The 26,989-nt window shown below is 40.7% G+C and overlaps 1 pseudogene; it reads right to left on the bottom strand.

The window, feature by feature from the left end:
* Nucleotides 1-23,593: 23,593 nt before the first annotated feature.
* LOC130038221 (nucleophosmin-like) lies at nucleotides 23,594-24,478 on the bottom strand (annotated as a pseudogene).
* Between the last annotated feature and the right edge of the window lie 2,511 nt (nucleotides 24,479-26,989).

Genomic DNA, 26,989 nt, shown 5'->3' with positions numbered 1-26,989 from the left:
AACTGCTTGAAAGAAACCCTGGAAAAGCCAACTTTGAACAGAGAAAGTGCCCACGTGTTGTTGCTAAGGGCATGTACTGCCTAAGCAACTGTGCCTCCCACATTGCCCCTCTTGAGATATGTACTTTCATACTTCAATGTTGTGATGTGTTCTGGAGGTCTCTCTCCACTCTATAGAGAATTGTGTGTTTATCTTGTGAGTGCATTATACTCTTTCTCTCTGACTCCCATCCTCAAAACTTCCAAATAAAGCCTGTTATATCTGACTGTATTTCACCTTATAAAATTCTTTTCTGAGAAGCAAAGGCTATGGACCAAAAAACCCTTGTTAAGGCCAAGGACTGACTTTACTTTTCTGCAGGGAGCAAGGCTCATAGAAAACTCTAATCAGTTTTAGATTTCCCCAACCATTACCTGGGTGGCAGAGGTGAATAGAGAGGAAATGGCAGATACTCCTCTGTAGGATGCTGCCTCTTTCCTCCCCACCAGCATCAATTTACTCTCCCCATTTTCTGATTATTTGGGTTGATATTTGCGAGTACGTTATTCTGATTATCAACCCTTTACTTGTTATTTAGAATTTGATTATTTCTTTTTCCATTCTGTATTTTTAAAAATTATATTTTGTTATTGAATCACCGTGAGATAGTTGCAAAGCTTTCATGATTGGGTTTCTGTCATACAATGTTCCAGCACCCATGCCTCCACCAGTGTACATTTCCAACCACCAATATCCCACATATACCTCCTGTCCCACCCCCAACCTGCCTCTATGGCAAGAGCTTTTCTTCTTTGGCTCTCTCTACTTTGGAGCATTATGGTTTGCAATACAGATACTGAGAGGCCATCATGCTTGGTACTTCACTCACTTTCAGCACACATGTTCCACCCAGAGTGATAACTTTCAACCATTGTTGTTAAAAAGGGTCCCTTCTCTATCCCAACTGCCCTCTCCTAGAGGCCTTAAGGCAGGCTTCCAACCATGGAACATTCTCCCTGACCTTTGTCTCTATTGTCTCATACTATATTTCATTTTATATCAGAAAAATGAGTGCAGTCATTCTATGTCTGTCCTCTGTCTGAATTATTTCACTCAACACGACACTCTCCAAATCCATTCATTTATAAGCGAATTCCATGATTTCATTTTTTCCCTAACAGTTGTAGAGTATTCCATTGTGTAGATGTACCATGGTTTCTTTAACCAGTAGTCTGTTCTGGGGCATTCGGATTGTGTCTGGATATTGTGAACAATGCTGCAATGAACATATAAGTGCAGATGTCATTTCTGCTGTGTGTTTAGCACTGCGGGGGTATATTACCAGAAATGATATTGCTGGATAATATCGGAGCGCAAATTCTAGTTTTTTGAGGAATGCCCATATTATTTTCCAAAAAGGCTGGCCAGTTAGCATTCCCACCAACAATGAATGAGAGTCCCTTTTCCCCACCCGCATCCACACCAGCACTTATTGACAAAGGAGCATTCCGTCTTTTAGCATCAGATTTGGTGCCTTCCAAATTGGGACTATAGATCGGACTACAGAGACACCTTGTGGATGTTCTGAAAATAGCAACTATAAGATACATTTTAATCTCTGTCCACTATTCCCTCAGAATCTCAGAGGACAGTAATTGGGCGAGAAAAACTGGACAGGTTGGTCTTGGTTTTGTCTTAACATTTAATAGCCAAATATAAGGAAACTGTAAATATTAGAATATTTCTTAGACTTCCTAGCACTTTTTTTCAGCTAGTCTGGGTGGTCTTGGGATTTACATCGCTGTTTCTAATATTTTTTTAAGCTTTTTGTCTCATTTATTATGAAACATATTTGATATGTTGACACAGGTGCTGAAACAGTGTTAATTAAATTACAGTCCTGTGTGAGCCGCTGAATCCGCTGGTATCTTTGTGCTACAAGACAGCAGCTACTTTTTCCCACAGGCTAACATTTTCTTTAGTTCTGATTTAAGGACACACCCAGGCGAACAAATTTAGGCATGGTATTACGTTCCAATATTGCAAGCCCTAACGAGCTCACTGATGCACTGCTGAGCACTTCAGGTTTTATATTTTTGTGTCATGTAAAAGTAATTTAAAATATTTTAAAGCACCATGATTAATTTACAATACTTTAAAAAATTTATTAGTGAAACACCATGATGTACAGTTGTAGACTTACAAATTTTTGTGCTCTGGTTTCAATTATACAATGAACAAGTACCCATCCCTTCACCAGTGCCCATTTTCCACCACCACGGATCCCAGTATCCCTCCACTGGCCACACTGCCTTTGTGGCAGGGAATTCCCTTTTGTTCTCTCTCTCCTTTTGGGTGCTGTGGTTTAATTTGCAATACTATTGATCAAAGAATGGTGACAATCGCTCTTTGTGTTTAAACACAGCTTTTACGTTCTTCAATATTTCCCAGAATGAAAATATTCAATAATAAATATGCTGAGTCAGAGTTATTGGAAATGCAGGAAAAATTATTGAAAATTAAGAAAGAAGATTGCACAGATAGTCTTCAACAAACAGTCTGCGAATTTGGGGAGATGGTGCTATCACCATCAGTTAAAAACCATGTCCATGTACCTACCAAAGCAAATGTGTCTTCTGAATTGATTCAGGTGCATCCACCTTATGTCATTCCATTCTGCCTCTGTCAGGAGTTACTGCCTCCCAGTTTGTGGAGTTAGGGAATTGGCACTGATCCTTATCAGCATGAAGCCATTAAGCCGGAGTCAATTTCCCCTTTCATAGTGCTTTGGACTCCTTTCTGAACATCTCATATCTAATTCTTATGAAGACAGCCTGGCTATCCCAACCACATTAGGCCAATATTCCACAAGCCTATTCCAATCATAATACTCCCAAAACTCACCAAAATAATGGTGAATAGAAAAATCTGAAGCAAGCCTAAGTAAAGGAACACATACACTAAAGCTGCAAAGAGGAGCATCAAAGAGGAAGTTAGTATTCTCCAAGGGGGGAAAGGAGACCACCATCAACCTTGTTCATCCAGAATCCTACCTCGCAGCCAGAAGGAGACATTGAGAGCAAACTGGAGGGATCCACCGCCATAATTCTACAGCAATATGAGGAAACAGCTCCGATCCCCACCACGAGGAGTGGATGAAGAAAAGAGCCCAGAAGCCTCAACAGGGAATACCGACAAATACAATCTTTCCGATAAAGAATTTAGAGATTAAATGTTGGGGATTTTCAATGAACTCAAAGAAATAGTGGAATGGACACCCAGTAATTAAAAGAGGATATGGAAGAAACAGTGAAACAGACAGCCAATAAAATACAGGAAGAAATAAGAGCTGAAATAAGAAAGCTACAAACAGAAGTGTCACTAATAAAAAATTCGGTAGATGAAATTATAAAATCAGCAGGTGCTCTCAACAGTAGAATGACAACAGCCAGAGAGAGAGAATGAGTAAGCTTGAAGAGGAACTGTGAAAAGCACAGAGGCAACAACAGACAATGGAAAAAGACTTCAAAATAACTCAAGGGCTGACTGGTTAAAGAAAGTTTGGTACATCTACACAATGGATTACTATGCAGCTACCTGTGACGTATTCGATATGCCAAGCATAGTAACAACAAGTCTCACAATGGAGACGTTACTGGGCCTGCTCGAACAAATTGATGAACAATTGGAGGACAGTGCTACAGTGCATCTTTTCTAACAGCTGCATAGTAATCCAGTTCTTTTCAAGCATTTACAGGACATTGAAGAAATAAAAACACTCCAAAATAGTTTCTATGAGGCACATATCACCCTAATGCTAAATGCAGACAGAAATTCCACAAAAAAGAAAATTACTGGTCAATATCCCTGATGAACATGGATCCTCAGCAAAATATTAACAAATAGAGTCTAAAGACTCATGAAAAAGATCATACACCATGAAAAATTGGGATTCATCCTGGGGATGCTGGTGGATGTTTTAACATTCTTATGTCAATCAATATGACCCATCTTATCAATACAAGAAAAGATGAAAACCATTTGATCATATCAATAGATGCAGAGAAGGATTTGACAAAATCCAGCATCCATTTATGATGAAAACTCTCAGAAAAATGACAATTGAAGGAACTTTCCTCAATATAGTCAAAGTCATCTACCACAAGCCAAAGGCACACATTATACTCAATGGAGAAAAACAAAATGCCTTTCCTCTAAGACCAGGGACAAGACAATGATGCCCAATCTTGTCACTTCTACTCAATATATTACTGGAAGTACTTGGCATAGGAGTTAGGCAAGAAAAAGATATGAAGGGCACACAGATAGGAAAGGATGTAGTCAAGCTATCACTATTTGCAGGCAATATGATACTATACTTAGAAAATCCTAAAGACTCTACAAAAAACCTCATAGAAAGAATAGGTTTGTATAGCAGAGTGGCAGGTTACAACATCAATGCCCAAAAGTCCATGGCCTTCCTATACACAAATAATGAAAGAGAAGAAAGAGATATTTACCAAAAAAATCCCCTTCACAATAGTGCCTCAGATAATCAAATATCTCAAATAAGATTAACCAAGAGGAGAAGGACCTATACAAAGAAAATTACAAAACACTAGTTTGAGAAATAAATGATGACACTAGGAAATGGAGACACATCTCCTGTTCATGGATAGGGAGGATTAACATTATCAAAATGGCAATACCCCCCAAAGCATTATGCATATTTAATGCAGTCCCTATAAGCATATCCATGACATTCTTCCAATAAATAAACAAAACTCTCATGAAATTCACATGGGACAATAAACTCCCACGAATAGCTAAAGCAATCTTTGGGGGAAAATAAGATGGGTCGGATCACCTTCCCGAACTTCAAACTTTACTACAAAGTAGTAGTAATTAAAACACCATGGTATTGGACTAGAAACAGATTCACAGACCAATGGAACAGAGTTGAATATTCTGTCACAGATTCAAATATCTGATCACTTAATCTTTGATAAAGGAGCAAGAAATGTGAAGTGGAACAAGGGAAACCTCTTCAAGAAGTGGCTCAGGGAAAACTGGACAGCTACAAGTAGAAAATAAACTCAGACCTTCAATTAATGTCAGCACAAAAGTCAATCAAAGTCGATTAAAGACCTCAATATCAGATCTCAATCCATAAGGCACATGTAGGAAAATATAAGCAGAACCCTCCATGACATTAAAGCTAAAAACATCTTTAAGGATAAAATATCAGTGACCAAGCAAATGGAAAAAAACGCAAACAAATGGAATTAACACTAAAGTAAGAAACTTCTGCACCTCCAAAGAAACAGTGACCAAAATACAGAGAGCCCAGAAAAAGGGAATAATATTTACCCAATACCCACCTGATAATGGGTTAATCACAATCACGCCACGATCATCCTGTAATTCATTGATTTCTTTGAGCAGGCACTAGTAACGTCTCCTTTGTACTAGCCCTTGAGATTTTAGAAAGTGCCATATTCAAGGCTCTTTCAGGGTCAGGAGAATGAGACCCATCATTGTTACTGGTTTTTGTCATACTGAGTACGCCACGGGAAGTTTTCCAGAGTTTGCTATGTGGGCAGGATGCTTTCAGTAGCCTGCCGGGTTCTCCAGAATAAGAACTATATAATAAGATGCCACATGGCCACGAATGCAGCCGAGCTCTTTCGGGAGCTGGGTTTTATAGTCTCTGGGTCTTGGCCATTGATGGGATTACCTAGTGCCAGGGGCAGTCGGTGGGTGTGACACCTACCTACTGGAAGATGGGGGATCTGGGTGGAGGAGGCCGAGTCCTGTTCCAAGCAGACTTGGAGATCTCAGTCCCAGGACCCGCATGCCTGTGTTCCTCTGCCAGTTACTTCATGCGTGTGGAAAGTTGTCTCAGCATGGCTGTGGCTGGTTCTTGAGGTCTTCAGCTGCAGGGGCTCTGCTCGGGGCAGGGAGGAAAACTCAACCCCACCCCCTCCAAGGGGCCCCAGTGAGGACAGCCAGACGTTGTGGCAGGAGACTTTGCACTGTTCTCTTCCGGGAGCTGGGTTTTATAGTTTTGGGTCTTGGCCGTTGATGGGATTACTTGTATATTAATGGTTTAATACATAAGAATATTATATATACATATATTATTTTATATATTATTATATTATAGATATTATACGGGCTGGATCAGTAGCCCAGTGGGTACGGCGTTTGCCTTGCACGTGGCTGACATGGCCAACCCGGGTTCAATTTCTCTGCCCCTGTCAGAGAGCCCAGCAAGCTCTGGAGTATCTCACCTGCACGGCAAAGCCTGGCAAGCTCCTTGTGACATATTCAATATGCCAAAAATAGTAAAAACAAGTCTCACGATTTGTTGTGAGACGTTAGTTGTGTCTGCTCGAGTGAATTGATGAACAAGGGGAGGAGAGTGCTACCGATATTATACATAAGTTAATATATTAGGATATAATGGGATAATATACAGGATATACTGCACTGTAGCACTGTCCTCCAGTTGTTCATCAATTTGCTTGAGGGGGCACCAGTAACGTCTCCATTGTGTGACTTATTGTTACTGTTTTTGGCATACCGAATATGTCATGGGTAGCTTGCCAGGCTTTTCTGTGTGGGCGAGATACTATCGGTAGCTTTTCGAGCTCTCCAAGAGGGGCGGAGGAATTGAACCTGGGTCTGCCATGTGCAACGCAAATGGCCTACCCGCTGTGCTATTGCTCCAGCCCAAACTACCCTAGATACCCTAGATACAGGATATACAAGACTCTAATAGAATTGTACAAGAAAAAAACTTCCAACAAAATCACAAAATGGGAAGAAAAATTAACAGAAGTTTCTTCACAAAAGAAATGGAAAGCATCATGTTAAGTGAAATTAGTCAGAAAGAGAGGGACAGGCATAGAAAGATTGTACTCACTTGTGGAATATAAAATAACAGAATGGGAGACCAACACCCAAGAGTAGTGGAGATAAGGACCAGGAGGACTGTTCCACAGCTTGGAAATCGACCTCACATGCTTGGGGAAAAGGCAGCTCAGATGGAGAAGGGAACACAAAGTAAAGGATATTGGGAGGACACATTCGGGTTGAAATATGTGTGCCAAAAGTAGACTATAGACCAAACATGATGGCCACTCACTACGTCTATTGCAAACCACAACACTCGAAAGGAGAGAGAGACCAAAAGGCAATGCCCTGCCACAGAGATGGGGCGGGGTGGAGGAGACTGGGTGAGCATGGTGGGAGGGATGCTGGGACAATTGGTGGTGAAAAGTGGACACTGGTGGAGGGTTGGGTGCTTAATCATTGTATGACTGGCACGCAAGCATGGAAGTTTTTAAGCCTGTAACTGTACCTCACGGTGATTCACTAAATGAAAAGAAAATAAATAAATAAATAAATAAATAAATACAAAAAAAAGAAATACAAATGGTGAAAAGGCACATGAAAAACTTCTCTAATATCACTAATCATCAGGGGCATGCAAATCAAAACAACAATGAGATATCATCTCACACCACAGAGACTGGCACTCATCCAAAAGAACAAGAATAACCAGTGCTGGCGCGGATGTGGGGAAAAAGGGACACTCTTTCATTGTTGGTGGGAATGCAACCTGGTCCAGCCTTTTTGGAAAACAATATAGGAATTCCTTTAAAAAATAAAATGCTACTCCATGAAATAAAAGAGGACACAAGGAAATGGAAAAACCTCCCCTGCTCACGGATAGGAAGAATCAACATCAACAAAATGGCAATACTCCCGAAAGCATTATACAGATTCAACGTGATTCCTATAAGGATACCCATGAAATTTTTCAAAGAAATAGATCAAGCACTCCTGAAATTAATATGGAAAAACAAACACCCACGAATAGCTAAAGCGATTCTTGGGAAAAAGACATGGGGAGGCATTACCCTCCCCAACCTCAAACTCTACTACAAAGCGGTAATAATTAAAACAGCATGGGACTTGAACACAGCCAGGGCCTCAGACCAATCGAACAGGTTGGAATATCCGTACACACAACCCCAAATATACGAACATCTAATCTTTGATAAGGGAGCAAGAAATGTGGAGTGGAACAAGGAAAGCCTCTTCAACAAATGGTGTTGGCATAACTGGACAACCACATGCAAAACAATGGACTTAGACCTCGACCTAACACCATGCACAAAAGTCAGATCAAAATGGATTAAAGATCTCAGCATCAGACCAAAATCCATAAGATACATTGAAGACAAGGTCAGCAAAACCTTCCAGGATATTGAGGCTAATGGTATCTTCAAAGACAACACTCCACTGACCAACCAAGTGGAAACAGAGATAAACAAATGGGACTATCTTAAATTAAGAAGCTTCTGCACCTCAAAAGATACAATAAGCACGGGCTGGGCAATAGCACAGCGGGTAGAGCGTTTGCCTTGCACGTGGCCGACCCGGGTTTGATTCCCAGCATCCCATATGGACCCCCGAGCACCGCCAGGTGTGGTTCCTGAGTGAAGAGCCAGGAGTAACCCCTGAGCATTGCAGAGTGTGAACAAAAAAGTAATAAAATAAAATAAATTAATTAATTAAATAAAAAGATACAATAACCAGAATACAAAGACAATATACAGAATGGCAAAGGATATTTACCCAATACCCATCTGATAAAGTGTTGATGTCAAGGATACACAAAGCACTGGTTGAACTCTACAAGAAGAAAATATCTAACCCCGTCAAAAATGGGGTGATGAAATGAACAGAAACTTTCCCAAAGAAGAAATCCGAATGGCTAAAAGGCACATAAGAAAATGCTCTACATCACTAATCATCAGGGAGATGCAGATCAAAACAACAATGAGATATCATCTCACACCACAGAGACTGGCCCACATTCAAAAGAACAAAAGCAACCAGTGTTGTCATGGATGTGGTGAGAAACGGACTCTCCTTCACTGCTGGTGGGAATGCTAACTAGTTCAGCCCTTTTGGAAAACAAAAGGATGATTCTCAAAAATTTAGAAATTCAACTCCCATTTGACCCAGCAATACCACTACTGGGAATATATCCAGGCTAGGCAAAAATTTACAGTCGAAATGACATCTGCACTTCTATGTTCATTGCTGCACTATTCACAATAGCCAAAATCTGGAAAAAACCCGAGTGCCCGAGAAGAGATGACTGGTTAAAGAAATTTTGGTACATCTACACAATGGAGTACTATGCAGCCGTTAGAAACGATGAAGTCATGAAATTTACATACAAGTGGTACTACATGAAAGTATCATGCTAATCGAAATGAGTCAGTATGAAAGGGACAGACATAGAAAGATTGCATTCATCTGCAGAATATAAAGTAACAAATATGGAGACTAACACCCAAGAATAGCCGAGATAAGTACCAGGAAGTTTACTCCATGGCTTGGAGGCGAGCCGCACATGCTGAGGTAGAAGGCAGCTCAGATAGAGAAGGGGGCACCAAGTAAAGTTTGTTGGGTGGACCCTCCACGGATGAGAGATACATGCTGAAAATAGAATATAGACAGAACATGATTGCCACTCAATGCCTCTTTTGCAAACCACAGCACGCAAAATGAGAGAGAGAACAAAAGGGAATTCCCTGCCACAGTGGTGGGGTGAGATAGTGAGGTGGGGGGGGGTGAGAGGGATGCTGGGAGCATTGGAGGTTGCAAATGGGCACCGTTGGAGGGATGGGCACTCAATCATTATATAACTGAAACCCAAGAACAAAAATTTGTAAGTCTACAACTGTACCTAATGGTGTTTCCCTAATAAAAATTAAATAAATAAATAAAAAGTAAAATCTGTGCTTCCATATGACCCTGTAATAACACTTCTGGGAATATATCCCTAGGGTGCAAAAAAACACAGTTTAAATGACATCTGCACCTCTATATTAATTGCAATACTGTTCACAATAGCCAGAATCTAGAAACAACCCAGTGCCTGAGAACAGACGACAGGTTAAATAAACTTTGGTACATCTACACAATGCAATCTATGCAGTTGTTAGGAAAGATGAAATCATGAAATTTCTTATATGTGGATGGTCATGGATAGTATCATGCTACATGAAATGAGTCAGAAAGAGAGGGAGAGATATAGAATTACTGCACTGATTGGTCAAACAGAAACTATCATAATATGAGACTGACACCAAATGGCAGTAGATACAAGGGCCAGGAATGTTGCTCCATAGTTAGAAACCTGCCTAATCTGCTGGAGTAGAAGGCAGCTGGAATAGAGAAGGGATCACTAAGTCAATGATGGTGGAGGGATTGTTTGGAAAGGGACATGTGTGCTTAAAGTATATAAAGGAACACACACGAGAACTTCTAAATATCTGTATTGCAAACCATAATGCCCCAAAGTAGAGAAATAGTATGGGGAAAATTGTCTGGCATAGTGTCAGGGGGAGGGCTGGAATGGAGTGGGGGATACTGGGCACATTGTTGATATAAAATTTGCACCTGTGGAGGGATGGGTGATTGATCATTCTATTATTGAAACTCATACACGAAATCTTATCTAACTGTATCTCATGGTCGTTCAATAAAAAATGGCTAATCTACACAATGAAATACTTTGCAGCGGTCAGGAAAAATGAAGCCATGAAATTTCTCTATACATGGATGGAGATTTTGAATGATATGAGTCTGAAGGAGAGGGATAGATGTAGAATTACTGCATTCATTTGTAGTATAAATAAATACATAATTATATATGGTAGCACTGTAGCACTGTCCTCCCATTGTTCATTGATTTGCTCGAGTGGGCACCAATAACGTCTCACAACAAATTGTGAGACTTGTTACTGTTTTTGGCACATTGAATTTGACATAGGTAAGCTTGCCAGGCTTTGCCATGTGGGTGAGATACTCGCAGTAGCTTGCTGGGCTCTCCAAGAGGGGCAGAGGAATCAAACCTCATTCAAGGCAGATGCCTTACCTGCTGTACTATAACTCCAGCCCATATATAGAAGAAGAATATTCATGGCAAGGAAAGCAGGACTTTGGAGTACTGGTCAATGGTTGGAACTAACCAGAAGTGTATATGGGGCTATGGGTACACAAAATAGAGAAGCAACCAGTATGACAATAATAGCTGGGAATGTTCATGCTGGACAATGTCTGAGGGGTAAAAGTTAGTAGAGGGATATTTTTGATAACATTTCAGCATTAATATTGAAAACTGCAATGCCAAAAATGGGAAAGTGAGAGAGATAAGTGAGATAGAGAAGAGAATGAGAGAGAGAAGAAATGTGCCTGCCACAGAGACAGGCATGGGGTGGGGGAGGGAGATGATGGGAGGGAACCTGAAGACACTGGTTCTGGGAAATATACACTGGTGGAGAGGTAGTTGTTTGAATATTGTATGATTGAAATCTAATTATAAACAAATTTGTAAGATTCTGTCTCACGGTGATTCAATAAAAACGTTAAAAAATCCCCGTAGCAATAGAATTCACCATGCGAGGAACTGTATCACTGACATTGAGGACAAGTACTCATCATCAACAGTAATGAAGTGACAAAGGAAAAGAGAGGTAAAATAATAGAAAATATTGCAAGATACTTTTGTTTGCTTGATTGTTTTTGGCCACTCCCAGCTGTGTTCAGAGCTTACTTCTGGCAGGCACAGAGGACAATATGAGATTCTGGGGAAAAATGAGTTCCTGAGAATAGATGACTAGTTGAAGAAACTCTGGTACATCTACACATCTACTGTGCAGCTGTTAGAAGAGATGAAATAATGAGATTCACATATAAGGGGCTGGACATGGAGAGTATCATTCTAAGTGAAATTACTCAGAAAGAGAAGACAGACATAGAATGACTGCACTCGTTTGTGGAATATAAAGTAGCATAATATGAGACTAACACCTAAGGACAGTAGAGATAAGGGCCAGGAGGATGACGCCATGTTTTGGAAGTCAGCCTCACATGCTGGGGGAAAAGGCAGTTGGAACGGAGAAGGAACCACTATGTTAATGATGGTTGGAGGAATCGCCCAGGATGAGAGGTGTGTGTTGAAAGTAGACCAAGGAATGAACATGATGACCTCTTAGTATATGTAATGCAATTCATAATGCCCTAAATTATACAGAGTGTAAGAAGGATTGCACCAAATCTTGTAACTATCTCACATGATCTAATAAAATTGAAAAAGAAGGATTGTACCTGACACGGAGGCAAGAAGTTGGGGATGCTGGGTGGGACAATGAGAACAATGGTGGTGGAAAATGTGCACTGGTGGAGGACTGGGTGCTCAAGTATTGCTTGACTGAAATGTATTCATTCAAATTCGTAACTGCATCTCCCGGTGATCCAATAAAACTTCTTAAAAATAATATAAAAATAGATATTCAATAAAAGTTTTGTTAGATAATTAAAAAATACTATGTCATAAATATTGATAAATTTTGCAATTATAGAGTGTATGTATACAAACATTGTTATTTATAAAAAATGCTATGGGGAAAGAAATGATAAAAAGCATTTTCAAAATTAAAAAAATAATAATATACAAACCAAGAATGCATAGCAACAAATAAATGGAACTAGGAGCTCATTATTCAAAGGAATAAACAATGCAAACAAACCTTTCTTACACTGCTTAGGGAAAAGTAGAAAATGTTTAAATATATTAGATCAGACATAGAAGAGGAGAAATTCCAGCAGTTAATTTTTCAAATAAAAATATTATGAGGGGTTATTATGAACAACTTTTTGCTCTTATGCTGGAAAATCTAGAAGAAATGAACAAATTTTTAGATTCATATTATCTCCCAAAGCTGAACAAAGACGAAATCAGAAAGTCTAAACAAGCTAATCTCATGCAAGGAAATGAAAACATTAATTAATAAATAAAAACAGTAATTAAGAATCTCACCAAGACCTGTGCCTTTCCAAGCCGGAAAGCCCGTACATATACTAAGGGAATCCCTCAAACAGGACCCTGCTTCCTTTTGCTATTTGACCCTGTACTTTCTGGCAGGTGCAGATACCTGATCGCATCCCTCTATCCCCAAACCCCAAAATTAGTGTTTACTTGAAGTAATTACTTCATACATACATTATATTGGAGGGAAGTATGGGCATTTCTATTCCACAAACTCTAACCTTACATGTCAGTTAACTCAAACAAGGCTGATAATTTGTAGGGAGCATACTCAAACAACATTGAAAACGTAAGAAAAACAACCTGAATAGCAGAATCTAACTGACTGGTATTTTAGTAACAAGGAATCTAAATCTTCACTGTTAATACTCACTGAACTGAAAAAACAATAGGGAAACTAATTCAGGTGCAGTTCCAGATAAGGATAACAAACCCTTAAGCTCACCAAAATGATCCTGGTCGATGAGGACCTAGAAAATCAGCACTCACTGCACAGATAATAAGCAAGAACTTTCCAGTGAAATTAAGAAATAATGATGAGATAGTCAACTCAAAGAACTTATTCAAAATATCAGAGATTCCATACAAATGGAACTTAAGGAGCTAGAGGTCACAAAAGCAAATCATAGTAGCAGAATCTTATAAGTAGTGAGCCATTTAGATAAACTTGAAGACAAGATACAGGTCAGCATTGATAAAGAACTCAAAATGAAAAGAGAAAGAAAAGAATGAAATTAGATGCTAAGGTACTTAACATATTAATAAACTTAATGAACAACGATAGGAAAGATAATCTCCAAGTTATTGAAAGAGGGAAATGAGAAGAAAGAGTAGTAGGAGGGATAATAGCAGAGAACTTTCCCACTCTCTGTATGGAGGCAGTTACAGAGATTCAAGAGGCAGAAAACTAAAACAGAACAACATCAAGACACATAGTAATCAAAGCAGAGAGATGAACTTCTTTAAGGCAGGAAAGGAGATGAAAATCTTTAAATATAGTGGAAATAAAATAAGAATTACACAGATCTTCCATATATATTGGTACAGAAGAGAAAAGAGGATAATGACATATTAAAATTACTTAATTAAAGGAAGTTTCAAGCTAAAGTCCCTTGCCCTGGAAAGCTATCATACAGATGGGAAGGAGAGATAAAACATTCTCTGAAAAGAGCTAACAATGTTTGTGATAACTACAACAGCCCTGAATGAGCTACTGAATGGCCACTTATATAAACCAAATAGCCAATTGGACAAGCTACAACCTTAAAGAGTAAACTGGCAATTGGGCCCTTTATTTCAGTAATATTACTGAATATCTGGCGCCTTAGACCACTCTGCCAGGGCTGGAGTGATAGCACAGCGGTAGGGCGTTTGCCTTGCATGCAGCCAACATGGCTGACCCGAGTTCGATTCCTCCGCCCCTCTCGGAGATCCCGGCAAGCTACCGAGAGTATCTCGCCCGCCCGGCAGAGCCTGGCAAGCTCCCCATGACGTATTCGATATGCCAAACACAGTGACAACAAAGTCTCCAATGGAGATGTTACTGGGCCCGCTTGAGCAAATCGATGATCAACGGAAGGGCCTTTCCTTACTTACCTATTTACTTACTGAATATCAATGGACAAAACTCTCCCATCAAAAGTAACAGAGTGGAGGTTTAACTGGGAAAATAAAATTCATCCATTTGCTGTTTATAGGAAAAACATCTAAAATCACAGGATAGATACAGGTTCATAGTAAAAAGATGGAAAATAATTATAAAAGCCAATGGGAAAAAGCTGAGACAGCCATATTTATTTATTAGAATTTTTTTAATGAATTTTCATGAGGTACAGTTGTAACACTGTAGTGCTGTCCTCCTATTGTTCATTGATTTCCTCGAGTGGGCACCAGTAACGTCTCACAACAAATTGTTAGACTTGTTACTATTTTGGCATATCGAATATATCACGGGTAGCTTGCTAGGCTTTACCATGCGGGGGAGATACTCTCGGTAGCTTGCCGGGCTCTCCAGAGGGGCGGAGGAATTGAACCCAGGTCGACCACGTGCAAGGCAAATGTCCTACCCTCTGTGCTATCGCTCCAGCCCGTGTACATTTACAGACTTACAAACTTTAGTGCTTATGTTTCTGTCATACAATGATCAAGTACCCATCCCTCCACCAGTGCCTATTCTCATCTCCAATGTTTCCAGTATCCTTCCACCACCACTACCCTATTTCACCACCCAACCGCTGTGGCAACCCTATTTCACCACCCAACCGCTGTGGCAGGCACATTCCCTTTCTCTCTCTCTCTCTCTCTCTCTCTCTCTCTCTCTCTCTCTCTCTCTCTCTGCACTTGTTTGTTCATTGCAGCACTGTTTACAATAGCCAGAATCTGGAAAAGCCCTGAGTGCCCGAGAACAGATGACTGGTTAAAGGAACTTTGGTACATCTACACAATGAAGTACTATGTAACTATTAGAAAAGATGAAGTCATTAAATTTCATACAAGTGGTACTACATGGAAAGTATCATGCTAGCGAAATGAGTCACAATGAGAGGGACAGACATAGAAAGATTGCACTGATCTGGAGAACATAAAGTAACAAAATAGGAGACTAACCCCCAAGAATAGCCAGATAACTATCAGGAGGTTTACTCCTTGACTTGGAGGCCAGCCACAAATGCTAGGGGAAAAGGCAGCTCAGATAGAGTAGGGAGCACCAAATAAAGAGTGTTGAGAGGATCCTCCCCGGATGGGAGATGCATGCTAAAAGTAGATTATAGACCGACCATGATTGCCACTCAATGCCTCTTTTGCAAACCACAGCACCCAATAGGAGAGAGAGAACAAAAGGGAATGCCCTGACAGTGAGGCAGGGTGGGATGGGGGAGAGGGATGGCAGGTGGGAGGGATACTGGGTTCAGTGGTGTTGGAAAATTGGCACTGGTGGAGGGATGGTTACTCGAACATTGCATAATTGAAACCCAAGCGCAAATATTTAAGTCTACAACTGTTCCTCATGGTGTTTCAGTAATAAAAATAAAAAAAATAAATAGGAGACTGAAACTCAAGAATAGCTGAGATAAGTACCAGGAGGTTCACTCCATGGCTTGGAGGCAAGGCTCACATTCTAGGGGAAAAGACATCTCAGATAGAGAAGGAGCACCAGATAAAGGGTGTTGGGAGGATCCTCCCAGAATGGGAGATGGATGCTGAAAGTAGACCATAGACGAAACATGATTTCCAGTTAATGCCTCTTTTGCAAACCATAGCACTCATAAGGAGAGAGAACAAAAGGGAATGCCCTGCCACCAAGGCAAAGTGGGATGGGGGGGATGGAGGGTGGGAGGGATACTGTGATCAGTGGTGGCGAAAATGGGCACTGGTGGAGGGACAAGTACTTGAACATTGTATAATTGAAACCAAAGCACAAAAAATTGTAATTCTACAACTGTACCTTATGGTGTTTCTTTCTTTCTGTATTTATTTATTTTGAATACTCATCCCTCCACCAGTGACCATTTCCCACCACCACAGATCCCAGTATCCCTCCCACCCCTATCCCCCCATCTCCCCTGCCTCTGTGGCAGGACATTCCCTTTTGTTATCTCTCTCCTATTGGGTGTTGTGGTTTGCAAAAGAGTTAAGCCTGATTTTCAGGGAGAAACATTGGATGATTTACTTTCCATCGATCACTTTGTATATAAGGAGATGATGCAGCCGTGTGGTTTGGAATAAAAGTCCTGATTCCCGCACGCCCGAGCTATGCTTGTAGAGGCTCATGGTCACCAGGTTTCCATCTGGAGAAGGTGGGATGTGGCACCTACCCCATCTGGGACTTCCCGGTGATCTCGGCTCTGTTTGGGACCTGGAGCATTCTCCGGGAGCTGTGGAGCCTCCCAGTGGTTTTCCTCTTTGTTGCTGTGTGCTGTAAAGATGGCGCTGGGGGGCGGGTTGTGGGCGTGACTTCCAGAATCAGAGGTTATGTACCTCATGGTGTTTCACTAATAAAATTTTTTAAAAAAAGATTCCTGGAAATGAATGAAAATGAGGACAGAAGTTACCTAAACTTATGGGACATGGCGAAAGCTGTTTAAGAGAAAAAAATTATAGCTCTACAAGCATTCCTAAGGAAGGAAGAGCAAGCTCACAGAAATAAACTAACATCACACCTCAAGAGCTTGGAGAAGGACGAACAATAGGAGCCCAAACTGGCAGGAGGAAGGAAATAATAAAACTCAGAGAAGAAATTAATGTGATGGAAACCCAAAAAACCATCCGAAAGATGACTTAAAGAAATAGCTGGTTCTTTGAGAAAATAAACAATATCGATATACCTCTAGCAAGACTCACAAAAAAGGGAGAGAGAAAACCCTAATAAACCGAATCAGAAATGAAAAGGGGGACATTACAACAGAAACTACAGAATTTCAAAGGATTCTCAGAGATTACTTTGAGAAGCTTTATGCCACGAACATGATAAAGTCGAAGAAATGGATGAATTCCTAGATTCTGATAGCCTCCCAAGACTGAACCAACAAGAACTGGAATACTTGAACAGACCTATCACCATCAAAGAAATTGAATCGGTAATAAAAAGTCTCCCAAAGCACAAAAGTCTGGCCCAGATGGGTTCACTAGTTAATTCTTCCAAATATTTAAAGAGGACTTACTCTCCAAATTCTTTAAGCTTTTCCACGAAATTTAAATATAAAAATCATTTCCAAACAGTTTCTATGAAGCAAATATCACCCTGATACAAAAAGCAGACAGATATGACAAAGAATGAGAATTACATTCGATATCCCTGAGGAACACAGATGCAAAGATCGTCAACAAAATATTAGCAAATAGAATCCAAAAACTCATCAAAAAGATCATACACCATGACCAAGTAGAATTAATCCCAGGGATGCAAGATGGTTTGGTATTCACAAGTCAATCAACATAATTCATCATATCAATAAAAGAAAAATTAAAAACATATAATACTATCAATAGATGCAGAGAAAGCATTTGACAAGATCTAGCACTGTTTATGATGAAAACTCTCAGCCCAATGGGCATCGAAGGAACTTAACTCAATATACTCAAAGCCATCTACCAGAAGCACATCGCAAGAATCATTCCCAATGGATAAAAACTAAAAGCATACCATCTGAGATCAGGCACAAAATAAGCGGCCCACTTTTACCACTCTCATTCAATATAGTACAGGAAATCCTGGCCATAGAAGTTAGGCAAGAAAAATATATCAAGGGCATAAAGATAGGAAAGGAAGAGGTCAAGATATAACTATTTGCAGATTAAATGATACTATACTTAGAAAACCCTAAAGACTCTACAGAAAAGCTCCTAGAAACAATAGGTCGATATAGTAAATTGGCAGGGTACAAAATCAACACCCAAAAGTCCATGGCTTTCTTATATGCAAATAACGAAAGAGAAGAAAGAACATTAAAAATAATTCTTTTCACAATAGTACCTCAGAAAAACAAGTAGCTTGGAATCAGCATAAACAAAGAGGTGAAGGATATAAACAAGAAAAATTTCAAAACACTTCTTCAAGAAATGAAAGAGGACACCAGAAAATGGAGACACATCCCCTGCTCATGGATAGGGAGGACTAACATTAAAAAATGGCAATACTGCCCAAAGCACTATACACATTTAATGTGGTCCCAATCAGGATACCCATGAAATTCTTCAAAGAAGTAGACAAAGCACTCTCGAAATTAATATGGAACAATAACCCCCCCACGAATAGCTAATACAATTCTTAAGAATATGTAGATGGGTGGCATCAACTTCCCCAACTTCAAACTGTACTACAAAGCAGTAGTAATTAAAACAGCATGGTATTGGGGTAGAAACAGACCTGCAGACCAATGGGATAGAGTTTAATATTCTGTCACGGACCCACAAATATAGTGCCACTTAGTATTTGAAAAAGGAGCATGTGAAGTGGAACAAGGAAATCCTCTTCAACAAGTGGTGCTGGGAAAAGTGGATCGTTACCTGCAAAAAACTGAACTCTGACCTCTACCTAATTGCAGTAACAAAAGTCAGATCAATGTGGATTAAAGACCTCAATATCATATATGAATCATAAGGGACTTAGAGGAAAATGTAGGCAGAACTCTCTACAACATTGAATCTAAAAGCATCTCTAAGGATGAAACACCACATGACTATGTAAATGGAAGAAAACATAAACAAATGTGACTACATCAAACTAAGAAGCTTCTGAACTTCAAAAGATACAGTGACCAAAATACAGAATGTGGCCACCGAATGGAAAAGAATATTTATCCAATACCCATATCATAAGGGATTAATATCCAGGATATACAAGAAACTAGTAGAATTGTATAAGAAAAAACCTCCAACCCCATCAAAAATGGGGAGAAGGAATGAACAGAAGTATCCTCAAAAAAAGAAATACAAATGGCCTAAAGGCACATGAAAAATTGCTCCACATCGCTAGCCATGAGGACGATGCAAATCAAAACAACAATGAGATATCATCTCACTCCACAGAGACTGGCACACATTCAAAAGAATAAAAGAAACCAGTGCTGGCATGGATATGGGGAAAAAGTGACGCTCTTTCACTGTTGGTGGGAATGCTGACTGGTCCAGCCTTTCTGTTAAGCAAGATGAACAGTCCTTCAACAAGAAATTGAGTTTCCATATGACTCTGCAACACCACTTCTGGGAATATGTCTTGAGGATGCAAAAAAGCACAGTAGAAATAACATCTGTACCTATATGTTTATTGCAGCACTGTTCACAATAGCCAAAATCTGGAAACAACCCAAGTGCCCTAAAACAGATGACTGGTTAAAGAAACTTTGGTACATTTACACAATGGAATACTATGTAGTTGTTAGGAGATATGAAATCATGAAATTTGCTTATAATTGAATAGAAATGGAAAATATCATGCTAAGTGAAATGAGTCAGAAAGAGCAGGACAGACATAGAAGAAATGAACTAATTTGTGGAGTGTAGAATAACATAACATGAGGCTGACACCCAAGGGCAGTAGATACAAGGGCCACAAGGATTGCCCCATAGCTGGAAGCCTGCCTCATGAGCAGAGGGGAGAAAGCAAACAGAAAAGAGAAGGGATCACTAAAAAATGATGGCTCAAGGAATCAGTCAGGATGGGAGATGTGTGCCGAAAGTAGATAATGGACCAAGCATGATGACCTCTCAGTGTCTGTATTGAAAACCATAATGCCCCAAAATATAGAGAGAATATGGGGGATTGAGAGAGTATTGTCTGCCATGGAAGCAGGGGGAGGGTGGGGTAGTGGCATATATTGTGGGTATTGGTGGTGGGAAAAGTGCACTGGTGCAGCGATGGGTTTTTGTTCAGTGTGTGATTGTAAATCATACATGAAAGCTTGTAACTTTTTGAAGGGTAATTCAATAAAATTTAAGAAAAAAGAAATAAGATATCAAAATCTATGGGACACAGCTAAAGCAATATTTAGGGTGAAATTTATAGCATTACTGGCTTACATAAGGAAAAATTAAAAAAATAAAATAAACAATCTAAAGGCACGCCTTGAATGTCTGGAGAACAAAGGAATCTAAAGACTAATTGAAGAAAAGAAATAATAAAAACCAGACCATAAATCAACAACAAAAAAACCCCAAGAATCAATATATCCAATATAAAAAAACAGGAGCTAGTTATTGGAGAAAATATATATGATAGACACACCATTGACTAGATTGGAGAGGAGTAGAAGAGAAAGTGCTCAAATAAATTGGATCAGAAACTAAAGTGGATAAATTACAATAGACACCCACAGTAATCCAAGACATTATGAGAACATGCTACAAATAACTCTTTTTCATTTCATTTCATTTCATCATCCTGTTATTCGTCGATTGCCTCGAGCAGGCCCCAGTAACGTCTCTTTCATCCTAGCCCTGAGATTATATTCAAGGCTCTTTAGGAGAATGAGACCCATCATTGTTACTGGTATTTGGCATATTTGGTACGCCACGGGGAGTTTGCCAGACTCTGCCCTGTGGGCAGGCTACATTCTATAGCCTGCAAGTTTGTCCAAAGTAGGAATGAGATAATAAGATGTCATAAAAAGATGTCCTGATAAGATGTCGCGCGGCCGCATGCGGCCGTGCGGTTCCGGGAGCTAGATTTTATAGTCTCTGAGTCTTGGCCGTTGATGGGATTACACGGCGCCAGGGGGCCAGGTGGTGGGTGTGACCCCCGCCTACTGTGATTTGGAGGATCTGGGTGGAAGATGCTCGACTCCAGTCCGAGTAGGCTTGGAGATCTCGGCCCCGGAACCCGCGTGGCTTTGTCCCTCTGCCAGTACCTTCATGTGTGCGGAGAGTGTTCTCAGCATGGTGGTGGCTGGTCCTGGAGGTCTTCGGCTGCCGGAGTTACAAATAACTCTACTCTGTTAAAACTTGAGAACCTCAGAAGAAATGTATAGATTTCTCCCAAAACTGAAATAGGATGAAGCAGAAGGCCTGACAGGGCAATAAAAAGCAAGGAAATAGGAACAAGGATCTCCTTCAGAAAAAAGTACTAACCCAGAATGAGTTTACAGATTCAGAGACATTCAGAGAAAACTTGCTACTATTGATTCTCAAACTTTATCAAAATATTGAAGAAAAAGGCACCTTTCATAACACCTCCTATAAAGCTAACAGGACATTGATATTCAAAACTGACAGAGATATTATCAAAAAAGAAAATTTCAGAACTATTCCCCTGATGAATTTGGAAGGAAAATTGCTCAAAACAGAAAAAGATTCAGCAGCACATCAAAAAATCCACACACCATGATCAAGTGGAATTTATTAGAGATGTTATGACTGTTCAATATATGCAAATCAGTTAAAATTACACCACATCAGAGAAATGAAATATGAACATAGTATAACCATATCTATTGATTCAGAGAAAGCTGTCGACAAGGAAACTACCTCAAGTTAGTAATAGCTATTTATTTAAAGCCCATAGCCAATATTATTCTTTTTTTACTTTACTAAAATACTGAGTTTATTTCACATGTATATTTTCAATTCCCCACCATTCCTATCTGTCTGATCACCTCTACTATGTTATATCATAACATTCCATACATACTTAAAACCAAGCAAAAGGGTGGAGTTCCATCTTTACAAACTAAACAGGCATTTTTGACAACAAATTATTAGCAATGGAACCTGGACAACATTTATCAGACATGGCAGGGAAAGTTCTCACTCTGCATTTTAAAAAGGACAGCCAGATATCAACTGTTACAGAAATGAAATAAGACAGTATTTTTTAAAATAATTTATTTATTTATTGAATCACTGTGGGAAAAGTTACAAAGCTTTTAGGTTTAGGTCTCAGTCATGCAAATATCAAACACCTTTCCCTTTACCAATACTTATTTTTTACCATGAAGAACCCCAATAAAACCCCACCCTCCACCCCTCCCAATGCCTGCGAGGCAGATGAATTCTAGTTAACACTCTATCTGCTTTGATTAGATTCATTGTTTCAATAAAAGATGCACCACTATTATTTAGAGTTTACCCCCCCCCCCCCAAATCAGACATGCTGAAAAAGCATTGTGAAGTCATTCGCTTTTTACAGCTGGGTTCAAGAATTAAATGTTCGTTTTGGATTTCCGCTATTTTACTAATTAATCCTGGAAGTATTTCTACTGAGAGTCAGATAATTAAGAGATTGGTTTCTGTGCTCTGGAGTCGTGGCCATGCTGGAGAGCCGCTCATGGCGGGGGGGCAACTGGTGGCCTCGGTAGGGCATGAAGGACGGACCGGAACGCCCCACTTCCCATGAGGATTTAGTCGCCCCCACTCCCCCGGCTCATACCTGCTCTCCACAAGGCACCCATGGGCCGCCATCTTTCTTTCCAGAGAGGAGAGGGTGAATAGGGCAACACCCTTTCCCCTCAGAGCAGACATGATGGCCTGGATTAACGCATAGTCCATTCACTTTTCTGCTCCAAGCTGCTGGGTTCTGCATTAAGTCCTTGTGTTTCTGGGGCTGTAGCCGTGCTGGAAAGCCGCTCATGGGGGGCAACTGGTGGCCTCGGCAGGGCGTGAAGGGCAGAACGGGACGCCCCCCGTCCCATGAGGTTTTAGTCGCCCCCCACCCCCGGCTCATACCTGCTCTCCACAAAGCTCACATGCGGCCGCCATCTTTCTTTCCAGAGAGGAGAGGGCGAATGGGGCAACACCCTTTCCCCTCCAGGCAGACATGATGGCCTGGATTAACGCATAGTCCGTTCACTTTTCTGCTCCAAGCTGCTGGGTTCTGCATTAAGTTCTTGTGCTTCTGGAGCTGTGGCCGTACTCCAAACTTAACTCTGATTTTCAGGGAGAAACTTTGGGTGATTTACTTGCCATTGATCACTTTGTATATACAGAGATGTCGTGTGGCCGCATAAGCGGCCATGCGGATTGGAGGATAAGTCCTAGTTCCAGCATACTCGAGCTATGCTTGTAGAGGCTTCTGGTCACCGGGGTTCCATCTGGGGGAGGCAGGATGCGGCACCTACCCCATCTGGGACTTCCCAGTGATCTCGGCTCTTTTTGGAACCTGGTGTCTTCTCCGGGAGCTGTGGAGCCAGCCCTCCATGTGGCCCTTCTTCTCTCTCTGTGGCTGTGTGCTGTCGACAGTATTTTTTTAACAAACTGTTTAAACTATTTTCTTAAAGAGACTTCCTCCACTGCTAGAGATCTTGATTAACCTACTGGTCAGTCATCCGGAAGCAATTCTTCACGTAAATGATGAATTTGACTTCCACTTTGGGAAGTGAACCACTTTTTTTTATACTTGCTTGCATTTTTCCTTAATGTCTTCTACTGAACTGTGTCTTTTTGGTGTTTTAGGAGTCTTCTCCTGGTTTTTGAAAGATTCTTGACCTTTTGGTCTAGGTGTTGATGGTTTTGAGTCTTTTCCATTCTGGTTTGACTTTTGTGCATTTTTGGTTGGATTGACTTGTATAGATTTCTTGAGTGAAGCTTTTGCTTCTGCTTCCTCATCATCGAAGTTGTCATCATCATCATCATCATCGTTGTCGTCATCATCGTCATTGTCTTCATCCTCATCTGCAGCGAGCTTTAGTTTTTTTCTGTGGCAACTTGCTGCCACCCCCCAGGGGCTGAACACCTTCCAGATATGCTCAAGAGCTTTGCGTTGTCGTCCTATTCATCTTCTGACTCTGCGTCTTCCTCCACAGTGACCAAGTGCTGCCAGGAGACGTGCAAAGCCTGGAAACCACACTATAACCGCAGAACCACAGGAGGGGTGATCTCAAATCCCCCAAGGGAAACAGTTGGCTGCACCGACGTTTTCCAAGTTGCCAGTGTCACTTTAATGGAACTGCCTTCGTAATTCATGGCTTCTACTTCAACAATGTACAGCTCATTCTTGGCACCAACTCCCAAACTGACCATTCTCATAAACAGCTGATGCTCATTTTCATCATTATCCACTTTAAAATGATAATCTTTGTTGGCCTCACAACCGAAAATGTAGCTCTGGGGCCTCAGGGGGATCATATCTATGTCCATCGTATCTTCCATGGGGTGGGGGCATGCACGGGCGTGCGGAGAAGGCGAGCAGAGACACGCCACCACTGCAGCAGAGGAGCGCCACACAGGAAGGAATTGCATCAGGGAGCCAATATTATTATTAATGGTGAAGCACTTAATAATTCCCCCCTAAGATCAGGCAAAATAAAAGGATGTCCACTTTCTCTTATTTAACATTGTATTAGAAGTCTTTGCAGCAGCAGTCAGATGAAAAATGGGAAGCAATGGAAAGCAAATTTTAAAAGAAGGAAGTCAATCTTTACAGATGGCATTTAAGACCCTAAAGAGTCCACTCAAAAATTCCTAGAAACAATAAACTAATACAGAATAGTGGCAGGCTGTAAAATTATTGCCAAAAATCTGTGGTATTCCTATATTAATAATGAATCAGAGGAGAAAGACATCATAGTGACTATTCCATTTACAATAGTTTCCAAAAATAAAAAAATAGTATCCAAAAATATTATGTATGTAGAAACCCACTTAAACAAAAGAGATGAGAGACATATACCATTAAAACTTAAAAACAAGGAAGCAGGAGTAATAGTACAGCGGGTAGGCGTTTGCCTTGCACGAGGTCGACCCGGCTTCAATTCCTAGCATCCCATATGGTCCCCCAAGCACCGCCAGGTGTACTTCCTGAGCGCAGATCCAGGAGTAACCCCTGAGCATTGCTGGGTGTGAACCCCCCAAAAGGAAAAATACCCTTCAAAACAAAAAAGAAGTTGAATTTCTTAGGAAATGGAAAAACCTTCCTTGCTGATGGAAGAATCAACATTCTTAAAATAACCATCTTAATCTACTATATAGATACAATGCAATCCCTATTCAAATTAAGATAACATTCTGCAAGGACTTAGAATAGTCAATTATAAAGTTTTTATGGCACCACAAAGGCTCTTGAATAGACAAAACCACATGGAAAACAAGAAACTGGAAGGGATTTCACTACCAAACTTGAATGTATACTATAAAGTCACTGTGATAAAAACTGTATGGTACTGGAATGAATAAAAACTCTCTGACCAGAATAGAACAGACTGTCTGTTCAGAATAGAATATCCAAGGATAAACACCTACATAAGCTAATTTTTGACAAAGAAGCTGAGAACATAAAACGGAGCAAAAATAGCCTATTTAGCGAATTGAAAATTGTGCTGGTTAAACCGGATGCAGCATGCAAAAATTAAAGCTGGATCAATATGTCACAACCTTCACATAAGTTGAGTCAAAGTGTATCAAAGACCTTGGAATCATACTGAAATCTATAAAGTACATTAAATAAAATATAGAAATAACATTCCAACACGTGAAATTCAAGGTGGTCTTTAATGATATGATGCCACTGGCAAAGGCAACAGAAAAAAGTAAATGAATAATATTTTATCAAGTTAAAGAGTTTCTGCATGGCAAAAGAAATATAGGTTAAAACTAAAAGACAACTGAATGGAGAAAATATTTTTCACTCAACACATCAGACAGAGGTTTGATATCCAGAGTAAATAAGTTAGAAAAATCAATAACAAAAAACATAAAATCTGGGAGAAAGAATGGACAGTCACTGCTTTAAGGAAGACAGGTTGATAAACAATAGGCAACCTTGATAAAATGCTCCACATGACTTATCACTATGAAAATCCAAATCGAGAGCTGAAGAGAAGGACTACATGGAGGGCGGGATCCACAGATCCCGAAGGAAAAAAAAAAGGTTCCAAAAAGAGCCGAGATCATCGGGAAGTCCCAGATGGGGTAGGTACCGCATCCCGCCTCCCCCAGATGGAACCCTGGTGACCAGAAGCCTCTACAAGCACAGCTCGAGTATGCGGGAACTAGGACTTTTCCTCAAATCTGCCAGGACTACACCTCCCAGGTAACCTCTGATTCCGGAAGTCACGCCCACAGCCCGCCCCCCAGTGCCATCTTAAAAGCATTCAGCTGAAGAGAAGGACTACATGGAGGGTGGGATCCACAGATCCCGAAGGGGGAAAAAAAAACAGGTTCCAAAAAGAGCTGAGATCATCGGGAAGTCCCAGATGGGGTAGGTATCACATCCCGCCTCCCCCAGATGGAACCCCGGTGACCAGAAGCCTCTACAAGCACAGCTCGAGTATGTGGGAACTAGGACTTTTCCTCAAAACCGCGCGGCCGCTTACGTGGCCGCGAGACATCTCTCTATATACAAAGTGAACCATGGGAAGTAAACCACCCAACGTTTCTCTCTGAAAATCATAGTTAAGTTGGGAGCACGGCCACAGCCCAGAAACACAAGGACTTAATGCATAACCCAGCTGCTTGGAGCAGAAAAGTGAACGGGCTATGCGTTAATCCAGGCCATCATGTCTGTCCGGAGGGGAAAGGGTGTTGCCCCATTTGCCCTCTCTTCTCTGGAAAGAAGGATGGCGGCCACATGGGGCCTTGTGGAGAGCAGGTATGAGCCGGGGGTGTGGGGGCGACTAAAACCTCATGGGAAGGGGGCGTTCCAGTCCATCCTTCACGCCTTAC

The sequence above is a fragment of the Sorex fumeus genome, unplaced genomic scaffold (genome assembly GCF_029834395.1).
Source record: "Sorex fumeus unplaced genomic scaffold, SorFum_2.1 ptg000073l, whole genome shotgun sequence".
In the NCBI taxonomy this organism is placed as follows: domain Eukaryota; kingdom Metazoa; phylum Chordata; class Mammalia; order Eulipotyphla; family Soricidae; genus Sorex; species Sorex fumeus.
The sequence above is the reverse complement of the archived record's forward strand: the minus strand, read 5'-3'. Positions and strand labels throughout refer to the sequence as shown.